The sequence below is a fragment of the Python bivittatus genome, unplaced genomic scaffold, assembly GCF_059951505.1.
Source record: "Python bivittatus isolate LINGU-HERP-01145 unplaced genomic scaffold, Pbiv_v1 ctg000340_np1212, whole genome shotgun sequence".
Lineage (NCBI taxonomy): Eukaryota > Metazoa > Chordata > Lepidosauria > Squamata > Pythonidae > Python > Python bivittatus.
The window spans coordinates 26821725-26849365 of NW_028277056.1; positions in this window are offsets into that span (position 1 = coordinate 26821725).

The following is a 27641-nucleotide window of genomic DNA, read 5'->3' on the forward strand; positions in this document are numbered from 1 at the left end:
GCAGGGCTTACACTCCAACACATGAACACTGGCTTAATACTATGTTTGAACACTGACCCATCCAATTCAATTTCTTTTATTGTAACTGGAAGAAGGTCTTCAAGATCTTCAGCAAAGTTCTCTCCTGAACTTGCAACCATATTTCTTTTACTTTTTTAAATAAGGAGAATGTTGAATCTGACACCTTAGACCAAAAAAAAAAGACAAAAGACAAAAGACAAAACTTCTGAAATGGTGATCCCAAAGAAAAAGGTGTGCATAGAACATGAATCTATGTGCATCTGAGGCACACACTGCACCATCAGGAAGAATAATAAATAAGCAGGAGGTACCATCAGCCTCCTTTAGCATATAAAACATAGATTGAACTGGAGCTAGACTGTGATGTGAATGAATCTTAGAAGTACTTTGGGCTGCTGACTCTAACTATTTTGTTTTTATTTATATTTTCCATCAAATTATCAATGCCACCTTTATTCTGTCCCCCACACTGCCAATATCTAGGGATCTCTGCTTACCAAGAGAACCCCTGCATAGGTGCACACCAGCCATTTCCTCTTTGGCAAACATCAGTCTGATTGCTCCCAAATGTCATTCCCCAATAAATGAGCACTGAGATGTAATTCATTACACTTGCACTTACACTTTGGTGGAGTTAGGAGAGGGGTAGTGCAATCATCCTGGCTCTTGATTCTTGATGGCATTTAATACTATCAACCATGGTATCCCTCCAGACCACCTACAGGGATTAGGAAGGGGGGCATTGTGTTTTGGTGGTTCTCTTCCTTTCTTTGTGCTTGGTTCCAGTCGGTATTGATGGGTGGAAGAGATTGAGCTTGACCCATCTTATGTGAAGTGCCTCAATGCCATTCCTTTGTTCAACATCTACATGAGGCTTCTGGATGAGGCTACCTATTGGTTTGGAATCTGGTAATCATCAGTATACTCATGATCCAAGCCATACATCTTGGCTCCAGGCCGACCAGATGAGTCTGTCAAAGTCTTGCCCCAATGTCTGGAGACTGCCTTGGTCTGGATGAGGAAGAACAAGCCTAGCCTTAACCCTGATAAGACTGAATGGCTGTGGATTTTGTCTGGAGTAATTCCAACAGGATAACTGCTATGGTGCTAGCTATGGCCAGGAAGGCTTTTATATCAATTCATCTACTGCCTCAATTTTGCTTGTACCTGGACCAAGAGACCCTTAGGGCAATCTCTTATGCTTTGGTTACCTTGTGTTTGGACAACTGTATGGGGCTGTATTTGAAGACCACTCATAAGCTGCAGCTTGTTCAGGATGCAGGGCATGGGCAATTATAGTATGCCCATGTAAAACCTCTACTTTGTGAGTTGCCCCAGCTACCAGTAGGCTTCTGGATGCAATTCAAGGAGCTGGTTATCATCTGTAAAGCTTTGCTTGGCATAGAGCTTGGTTATTTGAGAGACTGTTTGCTCCCTGTAATGTTTGCCTGTCTCAAAAATATTCTGGGTCCCACTGATTAAATAGTATGACCTGGTAGGAACCAGGAAGGAAGCCTTCTCTGACATGGTGTCTGCCTTTTGGAATAACATTTGCACTGAGTTTTCTGTGGCCCTCAGACTGACCTTAGTTAAATGTGTCCTTAAGGCAAGGATTGGCAATCTTCTTCAGCACAGGGTCCAGAGGCCATGCCACCATTTCTAGGGGACTTGTTGCCCCAGCCTCACCAAGGTGGCTGGTGAAGCCATTACCAAAATGGCTCTCTCCCTCTCTCCCATGGGTTGGGTGAATATATTTCTTTTTGGGAACACAGGCCTAATAATTTCAGGTGGTGGGCCACAATCAGCCCATGGGCCATAGGTTGCCAACCCATGGCTTAAAATCTAGCTGTTCCCCCAGGCCTTGGGATAAGGGAATGGACCCTTGTGTGATGTTTTGGTTTTTAGTTGGTGTTATTTCTTTGGACTCTTCTTTTTTAGGTTTTGTACCTTTGTATTTTCTATTGTGCTTATTGTGCCTTTTTTTAAACCCCCCAGAGTTGTAATAGATTGACGCAGTGTATAAAATAGATAAATAAATAAATATGAATATGTGTTTTATAAGTACAAATGTGTAAAGCAACATTTCTTAAAAGTATAGGTCATTTCATCAATAACTTGCTTCAATCTAAAGCACAACTGAAACTCACTTCCATCCAGGATACAACTGGAAGAAAAGCTAACTATACATTTTATAGTAAATAAACCCAAATAAGTTAATGAAATGTGATTTCATGCACATAATGTACATATGATTGGTTCAGTTGTAAGTGACATACTGCTATGATATTGCTCATCACATCCAGTGAAATGATATAATCCCACTATGGTGAAAAATTTGAATGTCATAAATACTACACAAGATGTAGGTTTTCTCAGCCAGTCAGCATCCTGATGGATGTACATATGTGAAGAGGATATGGTTCTATCCTGTTCTGCTTTTAAAGATTTATCCTCCTGATGGACAAAATATTATTTTCTTTACATCATTTAATTCTAACATTCAATTGGATTGGCAAAAAAAAAAAAAAAAAGGAAAAATATATAAAGCACAGTTTCTGGAATTATTTCCAGCCTTTTTACCATCAGTGGCCATAAGAGGACTCTGTGCTTTCTTCTGATTAATGAAATATGCTTCATCTGTTTCTGTGAAGGTATAATCAGAGGTTGCATAGAGTTTCCTCTATCAGTAGTATGTTAGAGAATGTAATTGGTGTCTGTGTATTTGTGTTCCTTTGTGTTATTGTGGCATATGTGCTCTGTCTGTTTGTGCCTCCACTGTCCTATCAAGTTATATCCATGTGTGTTTATGAGTATGTCTACTTTGGGCCATGTAACAAGAAGGGAGGAAGAGGCGGGGGGGTGTCACCTAGAATGGAGCAGTCAGAAGAATTCCAAGTATTGCCCCATTGTTTCTGCCCTAAGGATATAATGAGGGATTTTTTTGGGGGGGGTGGATTACTTTTTTCTACAGCCAAATCAGTACCACTCTTTCTCAAACTCATTTTTTCTTCTGCTGGTCTCTCCTACTACACTAAATTTGCTTCTGTTTCGATAGAGAGATGGACAGAGTCCTGAGCCCTTTTACTCAATTTCTTTCCAATATTCTGTTGGGTTGGATGGCACCTAAAACTCGTTGAAGGGGAAGTTGCTGTTTTGTTGTTGTTGTTGTTTTACATTTTTTAATCCCATCTTTATTATTTTTATAAATAAATCAAGGTGGTGATCATACCTAATACCCCTTCCTCCTCCTATTTTTACCCCAGCAACAACCCTGTGAGGTGAGTTGGCTTGAGAGAGAGTGACTGGTCCAAAGTCACCCAGGCAGCTTTCATGCCTAAGGCGGGACTAAAACTCACAGTCGCCTGCTTTCTAGCCTGGTGCCTTCACCACTAGACCAAACTAGCTCTTTTGCTGTTTGCCAGCAAATGTGTGCTATTTGGCAACTATTTGTGAGTTACTTAGTGAACTATCTATGGCTGAAGTCAATTGCTAGGACATGCTAATATGGCTGAAGTCAGTTGCTAGGACATGTTGAAGTGTTTTGTTTTTCTTAAACATGCCAGAAGAATAAGTATTAATACATTTCATCATTGAGAGCATGAGTAGGGAGGGATTTTCTATTTGTCTGTGATTATTAGCAAACTATTTTCATTTTGTTTTCTGAGATTGTTTTGAGCCAGAAGAATCTGGTTTTGCTTGGAAAACCAAGAAGAAATATTGACTATCATCTCGTCAAGATCTAAACTAATATGTATACTACTACAATTCTATGCATGGTTATAGTAAGTTCTTCATTAAATTCAAAGGAGCTTATTCTTACTTAAGTAAACACATTATTTTATTTTAGTTATTTGTAAGATGTGTAGCTCACATTTTCTTCATCTTCCATTCCTCCCCACTCCCATCCCAAAACAACTTTCTGAGATAGGCTGGGCTGATGGTCATTTGTCCAAAGTCACTAAGTGAACTATCATGGCTAAGGCAGCACTTGAACCTGGCTATCCTCTGTTCCAGTCCCAGTATCTTAACCACTGTATCACACTGACTTTCAAGATTACAGTTTAATAATAGTTTGATTTTGGTTCATGATTTTCAATGTATTTTAAATCATTATAGACATAAGGTTGTTATATACTTCTACAAACTATAGTTCATTCCTATGCCTAGTTCTTCAGATCACATCTCCTCTGCCTAATAGTGCTGATCACCCTGCAACCTGATCTTCAGTCTCTTCAGTAGGTTTTAATTCCTTATGGTTGCTTATGGATACAGTCCTAAAGTAACAATTTTCTGTATTAATCAACTCAGGTCAAGATAAATATTGGCTATTGATGAGCAGAAAACACAGTAGCAGTAGGAGGAAGAATCATCCAGCACAGTCCTATGTCTATCTAACTAATGCTAAGTCCCCCTTAATTCAGTAGGATTCATTTCCAACTTAAATCTGTGTAAGATTTCAGGCATAGACTTTATCTACCAAGTGTCTGCTCCTAATCTGTAAATTGAGCAAATTGTGAAAAGAAGTCCCTTGTTTGTTTTGAGGATTACTAATGTGCTTTGTGGGATTGAAAAGAAAGTAAACAAGATATATTCTTACCTTCTATCATCTGTTAGATGTTATAAGTCATATAGAACAACTGTCAATCATTGTACTGATGGAAAATAAATTATATGGAAGAGGAAGAGGAGTTGGAAATCAGAGGAATTTAAAAGCTTCACTAATCTAATACTGAGAATAGGAGAAATTGTATGTGTTTCCAGAATTTAAATGTCAAGTTTTGAATTCTATATTTAAGATTCAGTTTTTAAAACCTGACGATCAGGAACTCTAGTTACATGGGAGGAGTGAAAACTTGATTCTGAATTGTAAGGACATTCATGCAATTGAATTTCAACTATACAACTATAGAGGTTCCAATTCCCCCCAACCCAACCCAACTTTTCTATATAATTTCCAAATGTAACATAAAGTTTCTGTGGATACATGTTTGTGTGTTGCTACTGTATTTCTGCCAGACGAACTCCAGAGAAGATACTTTTATTACAAAATTCATTTCTAAGTTTTGTTGTCATCTTTTTGTTTTCATCTCTGCTTAGCTACAACTGCTTATTACCCTTCCCAAAAGTCTCCTGTCCTTGCAAATAATTTCCCTGTGTCTCTCCCCATTTTCTAATGCACAGCACTTCCTAGATTGTGCAGGGAAAGAGGATAGGGAAGAAGTCCTTGCCCAAACAGGATTACAAAAGAAACGGGCATATTGGTTACAGTGGCTTGCTTATCATTATCATTAATGCTAATGCCTTCATCAGTTCCCAGTGAATGTAAGGCCTCTAGGGCCTTTCTGCCTCCTGACAGCAAGACACCAGCACACAGATTAATATGCTCCTCTGCTCATGCTAATGGCAGCTATTTGTAACATTAATATTTTCCTTCACTGTAAGAAAAGGAGGAGAAAAAAGCAATAGTTAATGGTTTGTCTTGAGGATTGGAGCACTAATGTGCTTAGTGGGAGTTAGAAGGAAGTAAACAAAAGCCCCTGACCTAATTTTCATCTCACAGAGGGAAGATCCTGAAGGTTATCCTGCATAGTTGGAACAGACATTGTTCTTAAAACTTAAAAGCTCTGTTGAAAAGAGGAAAAGCGTAAAAAAGGGAGATTTCTGCCATCTTTTTACCAGTCCTGCTGCTCTGATCTTAGCAGAATCAAGACCTACAGAAATTTTGCAATGAAGCTTTCCAACTACTAACCTCAATGCCAGGAAAAGCTTACGGTGATTAAATGCTATGCAGCTATATAAAAAGTATAGGAGTAGGACTAGACAAGAGAAGAGAAGACAGAAGTATGGATTTTTTTTTTTTTTCTGGGTCAGGAGCCACACTTGGTCTAATAGAGTTAGGGTCTGCCAAAGTACGGATGGGATAAGGACAAACTTAATTTTATTCAATTCATTTACATGTAATTAAAATTAAATATAGCTATTATATCTATTTCTATCTATATATATATATTTATCTCCTCTAGACATATATTTAATAATTTCCCCCTTCACTCATATTAAAAATTACAAATGATAATAGCTTGGAAAAGTCTCTGGGGCTGCAGCTAAGATTTTTGAGACTCTGGATTCCTTGGGCCTCAGGTTCTCTGTTCTGCTTTTCAGCAACAAATTCCAAATTTCTGTTTTTGTTTTTGTTTTGGTCATGTCAAGACTTCTGACTGTCAGTGTAGCAAGTTTGTAGCTGAGAAGCCAGAAGAGGAAAGTCAATTCACAATTCAAAATGAAATGCCTAAACAAGCTTTGATTATCATAAAGATCAAGAAGAATCTGAATAGTGCACATTCTCACCCATGCACATAAACATATGAAAGGAAGATCTTTGTAGAGGGTCCATTAGGTAACAAAATGTGGCATTTAATCAGTAAAAGTAACAAAACTTTGAATCAACAACATGTTCTGATAGCAGGAGTCCAAAAGTACTTCCAAAGTGCTTATTCACCTGAATCAAAGAGCCTGAAGTGACATTAGATGATGGAGAAATGTATTTGGTTCACATTTCAGCACAAGTGTCTAATTTAACTGTTTAAACCAATACAAACTAAAACTCACCTTTCAAAATTCACACGTCTCACAATGTTGTGGCCTGGTTCATTTAAAATCACATAGAGCCAGAATGAATCAAATTGAAATGAAAAATTAAAATGATTAGCTCATTTCTGATCAGTGACATTGTCATACATTACTTTAAACTTTTTTCTGTTTACTTTCCTGTTCATTTTAATATATTTATTAAAATTGGCATTTAAAAGTTGAAGTAAAGCTTATTTTCTTCAAAATACAAACACATATGCTTCTGATATGTAATTATTTTCCTGTTTTCTCCAGAAATGTTTGGAAAGGAATATGTATGTATGTATGTATGTATGTATGTATAAAAATAATATGTGAAGATACAGTTTAACTCTTCTGATCTGTGAGTTACTCTGAGTGATGTGGATTGGCTAACTTCTAGAATCCAAAAGCTCATATTCCTCAAGTATTCCTATTAGTAAATAATAAAAATAAAAAATATTCACATTCCTTAACATTTTTTTTCCTCCTGGCTTGCTGGAAGAAGATCCAACATGTTTAGATAAATGATTAAATAACTAGTTAACATTTATTTGTGAAGAAATAAAATCTGAAATATTATATTTAAACAATGGATTTATTTATTTTTCTTAAAATTTATAAATATAGAGCAGTCTACAAGCCTCTAGTCCCTCCATAATCTATGACAAACTTTTAAGTATAATTAAAAAAAAAAAAAGTACACTAACCTTCCTGACATTTTTTTTTTCTTGCCTATAGGTGCCATGAGTTTTTCTTTGGCACAAGACATCTCCTATGAGTATAAAATATTCATTCATTGTTTTTGTTTCACTGATATACATTTTTACAGTGTCAGGTTGTTAACATTTGATTGTTTTATGTTAGTAAATAATTTTAAGAAAAAGGTTTTGCAAGATCATGGATTGAGAGCCTTTAAAATGGCTGTAATTAGGTTCTCTGGGAGAGGATTATGATATTTAATAGGACCCTTAGTAATAATTTTGTATCCAAGCTTGGTACTATATGTTGTATATTTAATGTTGTTCTAATTAACAACTCTTAAAAGAAAATGTCAATTTTCTTTCAGCAGGTTCAGATTTTACGCTGGTGGTAAGAAAAATGTTTCTTTTTTTGAAAGAAACCAAGAAAAGGCTTATTATCCAGGAAGTGGGGTGATAATATAAGTCCTTCATTTTCTCCAGGTTAAGTTTCTTTTCTTTCAGAGCTTTACTGTTGTGGTTCTCAGAATGTGGTTCTTAGAAGATGATCAACACTGATTTTTTTTTTTTTTTTTTTTGGTATTTGTTTTCACCAACAACAGATCCTCTACAAAATTTCAGTGAGTGCAGTGAGTTTTACAGATGTAAAACATTATTTTAGGCTGTAGTCCCCAGGAGGGCCTTTGGATCTAAAAAGATGTTCTATATAGGGAATTTTGACTTACTGACTTCAAAATTAAGAGATTTGCCAATCACAACCCACTGAGTATATGATTTAAAGAGGTAAGCTCTTCATCCACCTTTATCAGGGCTAAGACAATCACTTTTAACAAATTGCAAAAAAACCCAAAACAAACCAAAACAAAAAACCAACTGGTAAAGATTGAAAAGTGAAGTATATGAGTCCTCTTGAGAAGCTTCATTCTAGCAGGCAAAAAATCAGCCTTTTTAGGAATGAGGCATAGCAGAATTAATTTAAAAATTACACTTTCAAAGTGAAAGGATTGTTGTTATCAAGGTCAATTTACAGAAGTTCCAGGTTGTGCTTTTTAATGCTAGATGGACTGATCACATTTGTTGTTTCGATGTTCATTCTGCTTTGATTTGCATTCCCATAGTTGGAAATGTTGGCTGTTTTTGCTGACTTGAAATATGCATACATGATGAGTCTGAAATTCCTAAAGTTTGAAGGTCTGCTTTCAAGAGACTCTGGAGTATCTAGAGATCAGCTCTCTAGATACACTCATCTGACCTTTCGCTCATTCATGTTCATTCTTAAAGCACTCTCATTTCCCCATGTTCCTTATTATGCTGTTTTGCTTTTTATAATGGAGGATTCAGATCCCAGTTACTGATGGTTATTTTACTTCAGAATAGAATATATATTGAAGTCATATTTTAAAAAGTTTTTTTATTCAAACAAGAAACAAAATGTGAATTATCAGCCAACACTGATCAAAATCAGGTTATACCCCAAAGGAAGCAATTTCACAGCTCTTAAAAAGCTTCCCCTCTGGGTATTGTCACTAGATATTTTCAGCTCTTGGCAACCTCAGTTGTAGTCCACCTTTGCTGACTTAGCCACATTGCCAGAGGCTGAGCAGTAGGTGAGCATGCCAAAATGCTGTGTGCTGAAGTCAGCATGAAGCAGCCTTGACACTGTTTATTACAATAGCATGCAAGAACAGATTAAATGTTATTATTCTTAGATTATATTTTGAAGAAGCATAGCAGTATATACAGTATGTGTATATGTGTATTTACATATATGTATGAGTATGTGAGCACACACACACACATGGAGGCCTTCTAACTTAAGTAAACATCTGAATTATTTTCCAGCAAAATAATTGATTGGACAAGTTTACTTGGCCTTCTGCATCTGCACAGAAAATATTTAGGGCATAATTCTTAAAACTGAATTACAGTAACGTGTATATTGCTCTGGCTTAAATTTTTAGTTCACTGTTTTTGGTTATTGTTATTCGTAAAATTGTATTATATTGCAGATATTTTATGGATTTGTACACTGCGTAGAGTCTGATGAGTGTGGCAGTAAGAATCAGATAATAAATATCTACAATAAATACAAAAATTAAAAACAGAATTCAATTTTAAAAAGAAAATAGTAACTGAGATGGCTGGCTATATAAATAAAAGTAAGTAAGTAAGTAAGTAAGTAAGTAAGTAAATAAATAAATAAACAAACAAATAAATAAATAAATAATGCAATTTAATAAACCATCTGGTCCTGGAATAGATTATGATCCTACAGAGGCCTCAATGGACCTGCAGAGTTTAATTTAAATGAGAATATTTAAAATTGGTCACAGTCAACTGAAAGATGGAAGTTAGAATCATAAATATCTGCTTTGATTCTAATATAGACAGATCTCCAGAATGTGACAGAAAAATTGTTAATTATGATTTTTATTTACATCAAATCTATCACAGGAAGAAATACATAAAGGTGTTTGCCCAAAGAATTTAAATGATTTGGAAGAAAATATGTTATCTCTAAATTTCATACATTCTATGAAAACTGAATGGTTCAGTAAATATTATACTAGTAAGAGTATCAAAGGGAGGCAGATTTGTTTATTTTAGATACCTAAAATGGCATCAGCTTTATACCAAGCCCAACTGTTGGATATAAGCAGGGCATCTCCAGTTAGTTTTGGTACATAGATGGTACTGAGGGAGACAAGTCTTTTGTTTACTTGGATCTTATGCCATTTAATGGCAAATGCCAATATCTAACATTATGGTAGCCTTCCTGAACTGTGAATCCCAGTACAATCCCATAATTCCTAAGCAGTGAGGGATCCAGCCTGACTAGATTTAGAAGAGTTGAAGTCTAAAGAAAGTTAGACAGCTGTCAGTGGCTATAACTAATGTATCCTAATGGATTCTTTCTTTCCAAAGGCATTTGGGGACTGCTTCCCACACCAATGTTATCTTCATACCCTATTGGGAGGTTCTGTGTGCGCCTCAGTGACCACCGCTGAGAACAGCAGACAGATACCTTGACTGAAGAAATGACTTCTCACTCAAGATTTCACATTGCTCATAACTGCTGAATATTCCCTTACATTACCCGAGCGGCAGCAATATAACTGCAATTCCTTCTGATTATTTTCTCTATGCAAATATTATCTTCTTGCTTCAGAAGGTCAGGAAAACTGTTCACTTTTTTTCAAGGATGTGTTTGAGGCTTTGTGGCATTGATAGTTTAGTAATTCCCCCAAGTGAACAATTCCTAATATTTTCAGTCTCTTTGCATACAGAAGCTAGCCCATAACCCTAATCATTTGTGTCAGGAGCAGGTGTATAAAATAAAAGGTCAACAGCACAGTGGTGGGAAAAGAAATGGCCTGGAGATAACTGTTCAGCAAATAATAAAAGGAGGGAGCACCAACTGATACTCTGACATTTCTCACGCACATCTCTTGTTTGTCTCTTGGTTACTCACAGCAAACTATTGGTTCAAAGAACATGCTTTACAGGGTAGAGTTATTTATTGCTTTTAGAAGCTGAAGGTTCACTCTTTCACTGATAGTGTGATGTGTGCATCCCAGCTGCACTGAAGGCCCAGCAAGAATCAGAACAATTTGAAAGTGCTTTTAGAAAGATCTTTTAAAAAATGAGTTCTTTATTGACCAATAAAAGTAGATTGTAGAATGGTCACTTGGGAATAGCAGTACAATGGAATGAAAGGTAGCACACTATCATTTTATTTTATTTCTTAATTTATTTTCAAGATTTATAAGACCACTCAACTCAAAGCATGTGACTCTGGGTGGGGTACAGCATAAAAAACAAACAACACTTTTCAAAAAATCATACCCATATGTCTCTTTCCCTCTCTCTTTACTTTGGCAATTTATATAGCTGGCCATCCCATAATTATGACTCTGGGTGGCAAACATAGGGTTAACAACCAAGCAGCTATGTTAACAACAACAATTAGTAATAAAATAATTCTGCCCAAGGACAAATCCAACTCAGGTGTAAGAAAACACAGAATAATACTGATGGGCTCACCTAACCCTAAGACCCCCTGCCTGAGGGAACATCCAGTTCAAAGACATACAAAATCCTAGGAAGGTCATGAGAATCTCAAAGGTATGGTGTTCCAGAAGGCAGGTGCTACAAGAGAGAAGGCACGGTTCCTGGGTCCTGCCAGATGTCACTGATTAATAGTCAGGACCTGGAGCACACCCACCCTTTCAGATCTAATGGGAGAGGCAGAAAAAATCGGAGAGAGGTGGTCCCACATTATCTGATGTCTCCTTTTCTTTGCATGTGTCATAGATAAAATTTTATTTTCATATATTGATTTGAATCCCAGACAAAATTGAATTCAGAAGTAATGAACCATGATGCACATCTCCCCATGAAGCATCAATCATCAATGAATATGTGCCAGTTCTCAAAAGCTGCATTGTAAGCACCTACACCAAGGAAGCCATGGCAAGTGGTAAAATATAGTCAGTGAGGCATTATGGATAAGAAGTAGGATTAGGACTGGACTCAGGTATGGAAGGTGACACAGTGACTATAGGCCAGTCACTCTTTCTCAGCTTCATCTACCTCATAAATATGTTCCTATTAGGAAACATTGGAGGATGGAGTGTTACATATACTGTCTTGAGCTCCTAGAGGAAAGTAAAGAAATAATATATAAATGCCCATTAAGCATAGGAATTAAAAAATTATAAACAATGAACAGATGTTTTTAGGGACAAACAAAATGCCATTATATTGTGGCAAAACAAGATTGCATTGCTATCAGTAGCACAAGTTAATCATTTACAATAATGGAACTAAAGTTGAACTAATTTAATATGAATCCAAATGTAAGTCTAACATTTTTGAACAACACTTGTTTTTCTCATAACTCTAATTTTATTTTATTTCTGTGTTCTCTAATGCTATAGGTTGCCTTTAAGGAACTTCTGCCTCCGTGCTTACTTACTTCTCAGCCTTCTGCCTATTGTACTCCTCCTTTCTTCAGACATTTCGTCTCTGTATTATTCAGTTTGCTAATCTTCCCTCTACCACTGTCCTTTGCAAATATCATGCAGTCTTTTCCATTCCTTGTGACTTTTTTACTGTAGCAGCATAAGTTCCTACCCAGAGCCACATAAATTATGAAAGTTTCATAGCATTCACTTTCTTCTTCAAATGTTAGAATATAGCCCTGTTTAGGTGGCAGGAAATCTGGACTTCTCACACAATAACATTGTAGGTAAGCTTTTTTTTTCTTTTTTCTTTTTCTTTACAGCCATCATTCAAGTGAGTTGAATATAAATATCTGCAAGACAGAAACCACACTGGGTTCCATATGAACTAGAGTTCCAATGATGCTATCCTTGTAGAACTGAATGCACACTCAGTCTTATACACAAAGTGTTTTCTGCTGCAGATATTTCACTCAAGCATGAATACATCCTCAAGATAGATGTCACCTGAGTATGATGTTGGTGGTGATGGTCCTATCCATTATAATTTAGGTGGTATATATTCTGGATTCCAGCAATCTGAATTTGCTAATGCCTGAACAGAAGTAATGAGAACTGGTGATGCAAAATCACAATAGAGATATACTCTATGTCAGATGGTAAGTTGGCACACTGTTTTTGGCGAAGCATGTTCTTAACTGGGATGGCTGAAGAAGGTTATGACTACTTTATGTCTTGTATTTTGCTGAGTTTTGTATAGGTTCTGAAACAAATTTATTGTAGTAACTGGATAGATAAAGTAATAAAACTTTTTTTTTTTTATGAAACTTTTTTAGATCAACTAATGTATTTGTGTTCTGATTAAGCAGGCTTATCTATCCTGTATCAGTCTAGAGCTGTCAGAGAAACTCTGACTAAATGAACTAAATTTAAAGTTGATTTGGGCTTTGTTATCAGGTAAAACATCTCTGTAATTTGGAGAAAAGATAAGAATATTAATAAAAGTAGTGAAATTCCTCAGATGAGTATGCTATATCCCCAGCCTATCACCAACTTCAATCTGAAGTGAAACAAACAAAAATAAAAGAATTTAGATCCCCCGCCCTTAGGCAAAACAAGAAGTTTTGATGAAATATTATTTTTCTAAAACTGAACAAAACTTTCATGGGAGTATGTACATATTTCCAATATAAACTATGTATAGAATCTACACTGAATGAAACAAATCCCCTATCAATGAGCCTGCCCTTATGTATGAGTAAGTTTAGGTCAATTCACTGTAAATTCCTTCCACTGATTATTCACCAATGAGGGAATTAAAAATTATGGACATTCTATCATTTTCATCTCACTGTTTGATCTCCACTATAACACCTCCTTATATTTGAACAAAGATCTCTCAGAGAAAAAATAGTTTTGTGAAAGTCAGTTTACAGACAAAATTGATTATGAAAAATATTTCAAATATTTCGGAGCATAATATAGTTACCAGTAAAACTATAAAAACAGTTCTGATCTTTCCTAGAACTTGTAGTCTTTGCCACTTTGGTTGGGGTTCCTCTCAAGTTCCTGAATTTCTCATTTCACAGTATCCTTTGCCTTTTTCTTGAATAATAGTCCTATCCCTTTTTTGTTATGTTGTTGCCATCTCTGTGTTCAAGTTTCTGGAGAACAGTGTCTCAGTTCTCTTCAGATTCAAAAGAGAGAAAATGGTAAACGTACAGATTAGAAGAAAAAACTGGGAGTGTTCCTGCAGGTCAATTCCTTTCTTGATTTAAGGTTGTCAGTTGGCTTTCTCATAAAAAAAACAATCCAACATTTTTCTTGTTTAATTTGGGAATGTATAAAATTCTTATAAACTATTTGCATATAAATAATTGATACTTTTTATGTTGCTGTAGTTTTCCTCATTAAAAAGTATGCTTATAAGATGATGATGATGATGATGATGATGATGATGATGATGATGATGATGATGATGATGATGATGGGTCACACAGTCAACCAGACTAGATTTGGCATTTTTTTTTTTTTTTATTTTTACAACAAACACAAAACAAACATGAACAAACAAAAACATAAAAAGGCATAAAAAAGTATCTTCCATTTTATACCGTGTGTCAACCAGTTAAACTCGTTGGTGCCCCTTTCATAATCTTAAATTCTCATATCATCTATTCAAAATATACTTGTATACTTATCAATTAACAATCATTAATCATTCATAGCTAATCTATAAAATCATATATTACAAAAAATTTTAACTTTCAATAGGATTAGTAATACATTTCCATCTATCTATTATATGTGTATATATATAATAATTAATATCAAATTTCTATTATAAAATTTCTTAATCTATTACATTACTATATTTTCTCATCTAATCATTAATAAAAGCAAATCCCGTGTCATATAAAATTACTTATCTTCTTACTCTAGTTTCAAATCTCAGTTTAACTCATCTCTGCACATTCTATAATTTTCAATAACTTCCTCCTGCATAAGTACTTTTTAATTTTTCCAATTCTTAAGAGTTACAGTTCTAACCAATATCAGTTACAATATCAATTACAGTTCTAACCAAGTTACAGTTCTAACCAGATTCTTCACTACATGTTATACAATTTTTAACTATATATCTCAGATTTATACTTTATTCCAGCGCTTGCATAATTTTGAGTTCACCCTTTTCATTCAATATCCCAAGATATCTAACTGTTCATCCCTTTTTCTATATTATTGGATAAGAGAAAGCAATAATAAATGTCCTTTTGAACATTCTGCTTTTGGAAGCTTCTGTCAGTTCCATCATTGTTGTATTCCCCTGATTTTTTCTTTAAACATCTCCAGTAGTTTCTTTCAATATTGTTTTACTTCTTCTTTTTGTGCATTCTCTTAGTACAATTTTCCATTATGATCTTGTATAATCTTTTTCTCACCCTCAGTGCCAAGAACAAATCTGTCTCTTCATTTATCAGTTGATTAACCCTTTTAATTCTCAGTTTATAGGCCTCACAATAATTCTGTTTAATGTTTCTGATTTCTTGTACTATTTCTTCCTTTTCCAATGATCCCGGTTTATATTTAATTAAGTCCATTTTAGCTTTAATATCTTTTTTTCTTTTTTTTTCTTTTTTTTTGAGAATTTCTGCAGCTCTTCTTCCAATTTTTTATAGTCATCCTCAATAGTTTAAAGATCTTTTTCTGCATTGTGTTTCTCGTATAGTCTATTATCTTGATAAACCTTCATTGAGTCAAAGGATTCTTTATCTTTGTTCTTGCCAAAAATAAGAGAAAAAAAGAAGCAAAAGGAGAAAAAAAAAAAAAAAAGGAAAAATAAAAAGAAAAGGAAAAGAAGGGAAAGGCTAAGCCTCTTTAAAAAAAAAAATCCATCTGGGGGGGGAATAGAGAGCAAAGCAGAGCTTCTAGCAGAAAAAAGAGCTACTGCCACTAATCAAGGCTCTTGTGACTAGCTCAAACTTTCCATCTTAATATTTTCATAATCGCTTTCAACTCCACTTTCTTGTTTATAGTTACGGATGGCACCTGTATAAACATGCACATCCCACTATCTTTTTAGAAAGCACAAAGTCCTTGAGCGTGCGTCACAATAAAAAAAGAAAGCACTAAATCGAGCCTCTAGATGGCAGTGCAACTTTCTTTCATTTACTTTCTCTTAACTCCACTTTCCCCATTTCAAAGTCAAAAAAATATAAATTTCTTATAACAATAAAGAAATCTTAGTAAAAAAAAAAAGGCTTAAAATAAAGAGTTATTGAATATTAAAAAAAGAAAGCCAATCCAGTTAAAAATATATATTTTTTTAAAAGAAAAACATCTTATCAATTCCACTAAAAAGGGAAAGTTGAAAAGAAAAATTTTCTCCCCCTTCTTTTTTTTTTAATAGGGTTCAATCTCGCCGCTTAATCCACTTTTCTTCACTTTTAAAAATCTCTTTAAGTTACTTAAGGTGTTCTCTAAGAATAGTTGAATAGTAAAAGTCCATCTCACCCAGTTGACACCCCTCTCTTCCATCTTCCTTTGGAGCTGTCCCGGCTTTCGCAGCCATTTTTGGCTGCCTCTCCTCCGCCGGCTTCAAGAGCTTCTCCTGGGATCGATCTGGGACTTGCGGCGTCCCTGAGATCCGCGGGACGCGCCCTTTGCATTCGCCATCTCTACGGGACGGCTTAGGTCCATCGGGACCGTCCGGGGGAGGAGATATCAGCTGCGATCCTGGGAGCCCAGGATCGCCCGCCGTATCGCCGCGACGCCAGCTCCGCCCTCCCTCTAGATTTGGCATTTTTATCCACCTATCAAGTCCTTCCCAAGGACCTGGGATAGACAGATGTTGCTGTTTGATGCTGTTAAAGGTATCATCACAGGATGTAAGCTGTTCCAAGTAAAGCTGCTTTTGTAATTGACTGATAGTGATTTTGTCAATGCCAGTAATGATGATGATGATGATGATGATGATGATGATGATGATGATGGTGATTGTTTGTTTGCCACCCAGGTTTCTACAATTCGGGGCAGCTCACAACAAACACAGAAATTACAATAAAATAAATAAATAAAAGTTGGCAAGTGCGGTGAAGCAAGGGGTCTCACTCTCCCTTTCCAAAGGCTTGCATGAAGAGCCAAGCCTTCATGGCTCTTCTAAACAACAGCAGAATGGAGGCCATCTGGGTCTCAAGGCAGGGACTGTGACAGAGAAGGCATGCTAATAATCTGAATTAGCAGAAAAATTGGTATTTGCACTGATGTATGCTAAACTATGAAAATCTCTAAATGAAGGAAAACATTTTTTAACATGAAAAAGAACAATGATTTCATATTTAGCATTTAAAATTTGCAAAAAATGATCAGACAACAGATGATGGAGAAGACTCTGCCTATAGGCTAGATCACTGGTTTGATTCAGAGTAAAAGTATTTCTTCCAGATCTCTTCCAGAAATGTGAGAGGAAACTCTGCTTCTTGCTTGTTGAAAGAGACTGGTTGTAGCATTCATGTTACTATTTGTTGTTATGTCAGCAACAGGTTTAGCAGGCCTTCAATCTTGTAATCAGTGGCAGAGTAATTTTATGGTGTTATCATCTTCCTAGTCTCCATCCTCCTCCTTCTCTGCTGTGTGCTTTTCCTAGCCTGTGCATCTTTAGCTAAATTACACTCAAATACTTCATTACAGCCAGGAAGAAAGCCCCAAGGGGTTTGATTCACAGACAAATGTGCTATGCACAATGGTGATTTGATCATATACAATTTGTGTAATCCCTGCAACCCCAGGAATATCCTTTCATAAATGGAAATGATGTGGAACTCAAAAGTACTGAAAGCTAGAAGAAGGGGAAGGAAAATTAAAACACATGTCTAAGAAAATGTGGACCATTAAAAGACTCCCGAGCTGCAGGGCAAAAGTGAAGGTTTTTATATGCTACTACCTCTTCCTACTCTTTTTCCAAAGGCAGTAATGGAATTTTCAGTTTGAGCATCAGATTGTTACACTGGGCTCAAGGGAGGGAGTAAAGAAGCGATGCATTAAGTACCATTTGGTAAGATTGCAATAACTGTTTCTATGGCAACAAGGCACCCCCCCCCCGACACCTCTATGTGTTTTCTGTACTTTGAGTAAGCAAGCAATAAGTATAAAACAAAAGACACAATCTTGGGACTCATTCACTAATAATGTTTACCAGAAATCTGTTTATAATGATCTTCTCAATCCACAAATCTAGAAATTGTAAGAGTACTTCTTTCACGAGGCAGCCAAGTCTTTGGACTTCTTTGGAAAATGGATGTTTTTGTCCAGTTTTGTTTTTCATTCATGATCAGCATTCTTTGGGGAGACAGTTCAATGGTAGAAGACCTGCTTCTCATTCAGAAAGTTCCAGGTTCAGTCATGGTATTTTCCAGATACAGCTGAAAAAAATAAACTGAGGTTAAAAATACTTGGCTGGATGGGCTTGGGCCTGTCTCAGTAAAAGTCAGATTCCTATTTTCTAGTGAGGTTTTTTTTTTAGATTTTTTAATCTTGCCTTTATTATTTTTTATAAACAACTCAAGACCTGGCTAGGGAATTCTGGGAGTTGAAGTCCACACATCTTAAAGTTACTGAGATTGAGAAACACCCTTCTAGGTGCTTACCATATTTCTCAATTTTTAGCTTCTGGATCTATTTGGAAACACATTTCCATTTGTTCTTTCCTTCAGTCCATTTCATCAGGGTATTTCATCTACAGCACTAGGTGAAAATTATTATTGGATTTAAATAGTTCAGGCCTCTGTGGACTATTGATAGTCCATATAGGCTAGAAAGGCTAGGAGTTTTAAAATTTAACATCATCTGGACATTGTTATTTATGTGCAGGGTTTTTCCTGTAAAATAATAGACTTAGAGAGCAGATAAGTCCCCAGGTGCATAAAATATTAATTTTCCATTCATTGAGAGAATGTACTGCAACTGAAACTACTTACCCCTCCAGAATTAAAGGGAGGGAGGAAGTGAAAGCTATTATTAAGTAACCTATTAGTCTTACTGAGATAGCACCTCTTTTATACACTAGTAGCCACTAAGTCTTATCTAATATTTTTTTCCTTATTTCGGCAAGCCCAGGTCTCTATGGAGCTCAAAAGCACCTTTACCAGTTTACTTGAGTACCTTATTACTATTTTTAACAGACATCGTTTTAGATAATTTAGCATTTTGTCAGAAAAAAATGGGTTTATCAGAAAAATACAAGTGGAACAGAAAGAAGAACAAGAAGAGAGAGAATAAAGATGTTGAAAGCTTACATGGGAAAGGAGAAGAGACATTAGAGAAGGAAAAAAAATATGCACAATGGATTTGGATACTGAAAAAAAATGATAAGGACTTTGAATTGGGGTGAAGACGAAAACAATTCTGGCCTCTCTGAGCTATTAAAACAGAATATATATATATATATATATATATATATATATATATATATATAAGATCCAAGTGGCATTCAAAGAATGCCTGCTTGCTGCTATGGGTTTTCTTGAATATCAACATCATCATCATCATCATCATCATGGCACAAAGTAGAAAGGTAGAAAGTAGAAATTTCCTCAAGGAAATTAACTGGACATAGTTTCAGAACAGACAGACAGAAACAAATACTGTTCAATAGTCATCAACATTTTTTTTTTAAGGAGCAAACAAGAAATGTGCTTCAATGGATATTATCCATGACAGCTAATGAAATTTCCATATTTGGAGTTGATATACTATACTTGACAGCCCAGTATCAGTGGTAGAGTCCTTCAAGTTCTTGGGTTCTATAATCTCCCAAGACCTGAAATGGACGCTTAACATCACAGTCATCATCAAAAAGGCACAACAAAGGATGTTCTTCCTGCGTCAACCTAGGAAGTTTAAATTACCTCAGGAACTTTTGGTACAGTTTTATAGAGGAACCATTGAGTCTGTTATCTGTTCCTCTAAAACTGTCTGGTTTGACTCCGCAACCAAACAGGACAGATGCAGACTCCAACAGATAGTTAAGTCTGCAGAAAGAATAATTGCAACCCACCTGCCTTCTATAGAAGATCTGTATACTGTGAGGGTTAAAAAGAGGGCAGAGAAGATATCTACAGATCCCTCTCATCCTGGACATAAATTGTTTCAACTTCTTCCCTCAGGACGGCGCTACAGAGCACCATATGTTAAAACATCAAGACACTGGAACAGTTTTTTCCCTCGTGCCATTCCTCTGCTGAACACCTAATGCAGCATGACAAACTGATTGACATTGCATGATAAGATATTATTGCCAAGACGTGACTGATAATGCTCTGTTAAATGCAAATACACTGAGACTTTTTTGCACTGAAGTCACATTCCTTGTATGTCTCATACTTGGCCAATAAAGTATTCTGTCTGCCTGTCTGTCTGTCTGTCTATCTACAGTATCTACAGTATCTACAGTATCTACAATATCTACAGTATCTATCTATCTATCTATCTATCTATCTATCTATCTATCTCCCTCCCTCCCTCCCTCCCTCCCTCCCTCCCTCCGAGTACTGGGTATTGATATTGATACTATTGTTTCATTCTACTCTGTTTCATTCTACTTTGGAAGTATCTCTGGAAACCTAACTCTGGCTATTGCAGGAAATAGTATATTGACTTCTCAGTCTGTTCAAGTAGGACCCTTCTTACCTTCTTATGGACTTTCCTTAGCAGCATTAGCTATTTAATCAGGAATTCATAAAAATCTTGAATATGTACATGACCTACAAAGAGCTGTAAAGCAGTTTAAGCACTGGTAGGATTAAGAAGATGCAGCAGTATGGCCACTGATTAAACAAAACTGTTTGTTATAGCTGGTAGGTTAATCTGAGCCTTGGTTTTGTTTTTCGTTCTGTGATAAGTAATTAGAAATTTGTTGAACTTCAGAGTAGAAAAAGACATATTACCATTTTGCCCTAAAGACACCCAACACCAGCTGTTTTATAGCTGACTTTTATTTCATGTAAATGCAGGGAAAAAATGTATAGCAAGGATCATACTGGTTAGATTTGTTCATTGCTTTCCACTCCCTAAAAATGCACAGTTTTCCCCCTCATCATTTGGGTGTCCCTTTGTCTCTTTGTATATCAGGTTTCACACACAATGACCATTCACGTCCTGCATGTTCACTGTGGATCACTGAGGATTCAAACACACGTTCTTGTATTCTATACAATGTATGTAGCTGATCCTGATTTTTAAATTTTAATTAGAGGAAGTATGCAGTGTACTTACAAAAACAAGGACCACTTCAAATGAGCTTTCGGAGGGAGGGAAATGTCCCCTCAACCAAACACTTTACAGTAGTTTTTAGTTCCTTCCTTCACAAATATTTTTTTTTAAAGATAAAAAATGGCACCTTTTAGTACCATTAGTACTAATAGGTGCCATGTGCTTTCTCTCTAATAATAATAATAATAATAATAATAATAATTATTATTATTATTATTATTATTATTATTATTATTTTAAAAACCTGGGCAGTATGCATTAAATGTAAAGTTCATTTTGAGTCTGTCATGCATTAGACATGTTTCCCATGAAATATAAATATATATATATATATATATATATATATATTTATATATATATATATATCAGATCAAATCAATGTGTAAACATGCCAAAAACCTTAATTGTCATTAGTATGACTTCTGTACCAAATCTTAGCTATAAAAAGATCCAGATACCTTTACTTAAATGGCTTCTTGTGAACTTTTCAATTTCAGTTGGTTCTGTATATCTTGGTTATATATATATATAAAATAACCAAGATATACAGAAAAATTCTCTGGTATTTTCTCCCTTGCTCATTCTCATTCAATTGTCTGAAGGAGTACTTTCTTTCTTTCTTTCCAAAATATAAGTGAATTTCAGTGAAATTCTCAAGAGTGGAGTATGGCATACTTGCACTTATTTAGTTTAAAATAGACAAAAGGAAAGTGTGAATGTCCTGCTTTTCATTCTGAATCATTTCTCTAACAAGCTTCCCTGGCTTCCCACACTTCAGTTAAATCCCAAAGTAAAACATCCTGGGCAATGCTTGCAGTTCATTTTTATCAGATTAGGAACTGTGAACCACCAGGAGGTTTCAGAGTGATGGACAGATACAACAGAGAAAGTAGCAACACCAGTGGAAACACTGTCTGCTATTTCCACCAACAAAGTAAGTTCGAAAACACAGTCAAGAACAATTCAATAGATATTCTCAAGTGCCTGAAAAATCAGACAGAAAATAGAAAAAAATCTTTCAAGGGAAGACATTGTTTTGAAAAAATGTAAAGCAGATTTTGGCAAATAATAATTAAAAAAAGATTTAAATACATTTTGGTACATTTCTTATGCTAAGAATCCTTTCTAAAATTTTGGATTTTGGAGAAATCCAAAATATATTAGATATCTGATTTAGTCTTAGAGAAATGAATCATGTCACTTTGCATCATAATTAACAAACAGCAAATACCTCAAGCATATTTAATAGATTGTTGATTACTAATAGAAGAAAATATATGTAGCTCAGGGTTGAACTGTGGAGTCTGTCAGGATTTTCATTCTCATGGGAAAGGATTCATCCCGTTATCTTTACAAGAATAACAAATAATATTTTGACTACAGAGATCATGTGAAAAACACCTGTTATTGTGTGTTGTGTATTGTGCTATTTACTGCCACCTATTGGCGTGTGTATGCTAGTTACCCAGTGGGGTTGGCATAGAGCTATAATACAAGGAGAGGAAAATGTGCAGCCTCTCTGAGTAGTTGTTAGTTGTTTTAGTGTTAGCCACTATGTAGGTTTTATGGGCTACGTAGTTGTAACAAATTACCAAGTAGTGTACCTCTTCTCTAAGAATTTGTAGCTAGAGATTTTGTTAAGCTTGTGTTGCTAATAAGTCTTGGATTCTACATTAAATGGGAAGATGTGTTTTTTCTTTATGTTTTGTATGATATTTGCATTTTATGGATTTTTGCATTTTTATCAATAAACACCAGTTAGTATATATTTTCTGACTGGATTTCTTTGGGAAACAAGAAATGGACATTGCATTGTGTTTGCTTTCATGGCTAATATTTTTCTGGAGTTTTTGCTGCGCTCTGCACAAACAGGAGTGTTTGTGATTATCACTCTGCCCGACAGAGTCTTGGTGCTCTCTGAGCTAGGTTGTTTGCTTGCAGACTTTTCATTACCCAACTAGGTAATGTCATCTGTATTACTGAGTGTGGGTTTGCTCCCTGTTTATATACAGTAGCTTGCCCTACCAGTGTTGGTGGGGGTGTGATTTTCTCCTTGGTAGTTCCTTGATTAGTGTATTGTTTTCTGCTTGATTGTTTGTCTGCTTGATTGTCTCCTTGATGGTTCCTTGATTAAAGTATCATTTTCTGCTTGATTGTTTGTCTGGTGTTAATCCCTGCTTGTTTAGTGTGCAGTTCATAAATTTAAAAAAAATGTTATTTTAAATAAATAAAAATCAAACTCCACAGCTGGATGGAAAATAGCTCAACAAAGCAACTGAAAAATGATACGGCTAATGATCATGGATACTCACCTCAGGCTAAACAAATACCAGCAAACCATAGATAACTTCAAGAAGCAGTTCTGCAGTTGTCATGTAAGAAACCATGACCTCAGAACACACAAAAATGGTGACAACCACCATCAAGACTACATCCCTAAGACAAGCTGAAAAAAGGAAAACAAAACTTCAAATCAAACTGTTCAAGCTAAACCCCAGAAGCAAAGAGGTATCTGAACCCGAATGGGTAGTCAATTTGTCCAGCTACCCACCATCCACTGAAAAACACAATATCCTTCAGAGAGGTCTCAACTATACCATAGATGATGCTAATCAGTTAAAATTCTTTGCAGCATTAGAAGCAGCATCTAAAAGCACAGGAACTGCCACAGAAACCCAAGAAAACATAAGGTAGACATCATACCACAGACCAGAAGAACACAGAATCAGAACTGACTCAAAAGAGAGGACAGAGCAGCCCTCAAAAGCCTAAGGAAGGACCAAATCATCATCATCCTCCCAGCAGATAAAGGTTGAACCACGGTTATGATGGACAGATCATAATACATACAAAAAGCCAAAGAATTCCTGGAGGACAAAGAAACCTATATCCCAGAAAATACCAACACAATACAGAAATTAGACAATCTGATCATGAGAACCCTTAACGAACTAACCAAGAAAGGTCTAATCACAAAAGAAGAACAGTGGCAGATGAAAAGCAGTGGACCCATCCTCCTACACTTCTATGGACACCCAAAAACACACAAGTGTGACATACCTCTCCATCCAATAGTATTGTTACCAGGGACCCCAACATACAATATAGCGAAAGAACTTACAAAATAGTTTGGACATCTCACAGGGGAGAGTGAATATTCTAAACTTCCCACTACAGTGCCTTCAGAAAATCAAAGACCTAAAAACAGATGAAGATGAAATTATGGTTTCATTCAATGTCACAGCACTCTTTACATCCATAGACCCAGAACTAGCTAAAGAATCCATGGCAGCAGTACCACACAACACACCCAACTAACCAAATACATTAAGACTGAAATGCCCAGAATCATGGACCTCATCAACCTCTGCCTCACTACCTACTTTCAGTTTGATGGACAAATATACCAACAAATCAAAGGAACACCCATGAGATCACCACTGTCAGGACTCATAGCAGAGAGTCTAGAAATTATAGCACTCCCATGCATACAACCAAAAGTAGGGATCCGGCATGTAGACAATACCTTCATCATAATAAAAAAGGAACAACTAGAGAAGACATATGAAACAATCAACAACATTTTCAAAGGAATAAAATTCATAATGGAAGAAGAAAACAACACTACCATTCCTGGATATCCTGATCAGCAGAGGAAATTATGGCAAATTAAAACCACAAGTCTATCAAAAAACAACCCACACTAACCAAGTGCTCCATTACTAAAGTAACAACCCAACTTCCCACAAGAACAGCTGTGTAAGAACATTATTCAGATGAGCACAAATGCACTGCAGCAATCCAGAACACCAGAAAAAGGAAACAGATTGGCTATACAACTTCTTCCAACAAAATGGATACCCACACAACTCTATCAAAAAGTGCTTAACCACTCAAGCCACTTCAGCATAACCAACACAAGCTATGAAAAGGATAACCATGCCATGCATCAGAAACAGAAATAACCAACAGACTATTACAACCACACAACATCACCATAGCACACAAACCAACTAAAGCCCTCCAAAACATCTTAAGTAAACCAAAAGTTCTAGTAACCCAAGAATTAAAAACAGGAGTCATCTACACCATACAGTGTTAGGACTGTAACAGCCACTATGTGGGACAGACAGGCAGAAGACTAATAAACCACATCCATGAACACCAACTAGCAGTCAGAAGGCACAATGAAAACTCCTTAATCTCACAATACATGTACATACTCAACTATAGTTTCAATTGGGAAACTGTGAGCATCCTACACCAAGCCAAATCCAAAAATGCTAGGGAATTCCTGGAAGTTTGCCACTCAGACACATCAGCCATCATTAGCCACATAGAGATAAACCCCATTTTCACACTATTCAACAGAGACAATAAGAAAACTAAGAAGAAAACAAAAAGACCAGAACACATCCTCTCCAACAGCCTACACCCAGATAAGCAGGGTTTAACACCAGACAAACAATCAAGCAGAAAACAATACCTTATTCAAGGAACTACCAAGGAGACAAACTATATTATGTGTTTGCATTTACAGTGTGATTTCCCTATCTTGCATTCTAAAGCGGCTTTATCATAAGACCAAGTCTTTTTCAGGTGTCCCAGCCATTACCTGTTGGAAGACAGAGTTGTGAGTGCCAAGAGTCCTGTGAAATGCCTCTTGTGTGGTCTGTTGCCATTAATTACTAATTGTTTTCTTTCATTAGAAGGAGTACATGGAAGCCGGAGGAAACAAAATGCCTTGGGGCTATTGCTTGTGTTACAGTCCACTGTATCATCTCATAATTCACTTTTCTGTCTTAATCTTTTGTTCTTTGTGACCTCAGAACAAGCCTCAGATCGCCCAACAAATCTCCTTGTATAATGTTAGGAACACTTCCGTTCTTTTATTTGTGGTATAGATGTCATGGACTCCTGCGCTACCATGTGGTGCTTTAAATCTGTCTCCAAAAACTAAAGAAATAGGAAGCAGAAAGACATAGAAATATACATTTCTATAAAGAGAGAGAGACAATTTTTATGAATGTGTCCCTTTTTGCTTCTTGTTTCATATTAGCAGAAAAGAACATTGCCATATAATTTCAATGACATTTGCTAATTACTTCAGAACAGCCACCATCCATGTGGCTCCTAGATTCAGCTTGCAATAGCCTAGGCTAAAATGGAGTTAGATAACTGGTGGTTCAGCCTATTATGGGAACCCAATTATTATCTTAGCATGGTATGTGAATTAAGCCATTATGTTACATGGTTTATTTGTCTGGGAGCATGATACATAAGCACAGACATTTTCAGGTTTAAAGTGTAGCATGCTTTCATGAATCCCATTTTTGAAATGCTGAAATCATAGATATCTATTGTTACATTTAAGAAGTGGGTTTAAAAACAAATTTCACAGTTGAGTTTGTTACTGGAAGGGCTTGCTCTTTTAAAGTAGTAGTCTTAACCACTAGAGCAGTGTTGTCCAAACTTGGCCACTTTAAGATGAGTGGACTTCAAGTCCCAGAATTATATATATATATAGGGAATTCTGGGAGTTGAAGTCCACTCATCTTAAAGTGGCCAAGTTTGGACAACACAGCACTAGAGGATGCTTTACCTGGGATTCTGAATTTCCATGTCCCATGGTAGATTTTTTTTTAACAAATCAGTTCACTCTTAATACTGTATGTTGGATGAACCTAAACATATCCTGGGGTGTGAGATCTTACCTCGCAAAGCATTCAGGTAATGATTGATTCAGCCCAGGACAACCTCTGTCTCCTTATGTTATACCTTAGTGTTCATGCTTCTGTGACAGCAGTAATTATATCAACCTCTTTCACAGTGCAGATTAGTCAGGTCACTTTGATCATAGAATCTTGCAAAATAGTTGAAGTCTTCATAGATTTTATTTAAACCATTATTATAGTGAAAGCTGAAGGCAAGGGTTTTCCTTTTGCTTTAGCTGAATCTTGAAATCTAAGGAAGAAACATTTCTTTTCCTCCTTTTCATGACTTTCTTTTTAGAAAATGCTCAATAGGTTGGAGTCCTTGCATGAGTATAGAAAACTTTCTTTTATTATTTGTATATAGCTTCCAATAAGACCACTTCAGACTGATGGAAATTCTGCAAGGTGATAACCCAAGCAAATTCAAAAGGGAGGACTTTTGTTGCAAAAGTGCTAGAGGCTGGGTGTGACTTTTGAGGCAGTATGAACATTTGTGATTACTAGCGGTGGATGAATAACAAAAAGACCTAGAAGCTCAGATTGATCACCAGAAGTAGTCTTTCCTTTCTGAACTCCTGAATGACCTTAATCTCTTTGGACTCTATTTATCAGATCAAATTGTGGAATGCTGCAGGGAGAGACTGAATGAAGCTCCAGCATTTGTGGCCACATATGCCAAAAGAAGGTTGCCAAGGCCAAGTCTAAACAGAACTAAGGCAAGATTGCTCTGCTGGCCCTTTTCTCTGTTAATGGACCTTGGCAGGCTTTCCTGGAAGCAGCAGCACCAACAGAGCATGGTCTGACTATGGGATGCCATTCCCACAGTGTCCTAGATTGATGCTGTATCAGAGCCATTGTAGTAA